The 1,593-nt window shown below is 29.4% G+C and overlaps 1 non-coding gene across 1 annotated transcript; it reads right to left on the bottom strand.

Moving 5' to 3' along the window:
• Positions 1 to 797: 797 nt before the first annotated feature.
• Positions 798 to 870, bottom strand: TRNAK-CUU (transfer RNA lysine (anticodon CUU)). Its single transcript has one exon. It is a non-coding gene; the product is annotated as a tRNA-Lys (tRNA).
• Between the last annotated feature and the right edge of the window lie 723 nt (positions 871 to 1,593).

Raw genomic sequence — 1,593 nt, 5'->3', positions numbered from 1 at the left:
TTTAATTGTAATCAAAACGTCCAAATTGTTTTTGGTTTTAAATAAAAATTAGTGTAAACGAACATACTACGTTTGATAATAATGACTATTTCTGAAAGCCATTTCAATTAGGCTTATTGATAATATAATGCTGTGTTTTAAGTATAGACACAATATAAAATATTTAATTTTGATTGAAATAAAGTGAATATTGGTCAATGATTTATAGAATTTCAAAGATAATTTAAATTTTTGTGTGTTTGCGACATATTTTAAGAAGATAGTATATATAGAAATATGGGATAGTATTAAATCAAATTCTTGTCGATTCAACTAAGTCACGTTTTAAGTTAAAAGCTTTTAAAACAAACGTTTATTTAAATAATATAAAGCTTTATATAATATTAAGAAATGGAGATAAAATATTTTTAAAATGAATATGAAAGTTCAAGTATTATATATCAATTCAGACGATTCTGGTCGCTCCAAATAAGTCACGTTTCTGTTGAAAACTTTTCCAAACGAAGCGTTTATTTTAATAATATAAAGCTTAACGTTAGATTAATATATAAAAAAATGAATTTAAAATTTCAAGTGTTATACATCACTTTAGACTCATTTGAAGTTATTTTAAAAATACAATAATAGCATTATTAAACCCACAGCATCAGGTTATCACCAAGGCAACGTGGACGTCTCGAGTATTCTTCATTCAGCATTGAAGATAACGGAAAGTTACTTTACTTGAATTGTGTGTATTTATTTTACATATTATTGTGAAAACAACATTCCTAATTATTTAAACAAAATAAAACATTCGCCCAACGTGGGGCTCGAACCCACGACCCTGAGATTAAGAGTCTCATGCTCTACCGACTGAGCTAGCCGGGCTTGGGATAAATTTGTTTTATTTTTATTATTTGTTCATAAAATAGTGTATTTACAATATTTTCGTTTCCATATTTATGTGTCAGGTACATTTAGACTTTTTAAACTGTACGCCTATACAAATATGGCTAATTTCATATAGATAATAGTTGAAAGTGAATATTTTCCGTAGCTAAAGCGTCATAATTTAGTTGATCAATTCATTTGAAATGAAGCACAAAGCTACATAATGGTATGTATGTATTCTGCTCACCACTGGTATCGAAACCCGATTTCTAGGGGTGTGATACCGTTGACATTCCGCTGTGTCACTTGCGGGAACACAGTTTAACATTTTCTGTACGTAATTATAATTATCAGTCGTGTAACGTATAACATCTAAGTCGAAGTTTTCTTTCAACACACTGATGTAGAAATTATTTGAGAAGCCTGACTAAGAAGTAGTTCATAAGAAAGAAAAAAAACGATTTTTTTCGTAGTTTCCCATATGCAGTTCATTTGCTTATTGTCAACTTATAAATGTCGAGAAAAACTGGACATTTAATTTCAATGAAAACTAGTAAAGTTGTTAACGCATTATAAATAAACAGTTTAAAATTAATTACTACAACAATCAGTTATCAATAATATGATTTGTAAATCGCACAAAGTACTGATATCTGTGCTAGCCGTCCCATTTAGCAGTGTAAGACTAGAGGAAGGCAGCTAGTCACCACCACCGCCAAC

Source organism: Tachypleus tridentatus, chromosome 12, assembly GCF_004210375.1.
Source record: "Tachypleus tridentatus isolate NWPU-2018 chromosome 12, ASM421037v1, whole genome shotgun sequence".
In the NCBI taxonomy this organism is placed as follows: Eukaryota; Metazoa; Arthropoda; class Merostomata; order Xiphosura; family Limulidae; genus Tachypleus; species Tachypleus tridentatus.
Note: the sequence above shows the minus strand (reverse complement) of the source record. Positions and strands in the feature narration are given on the sequence as shown.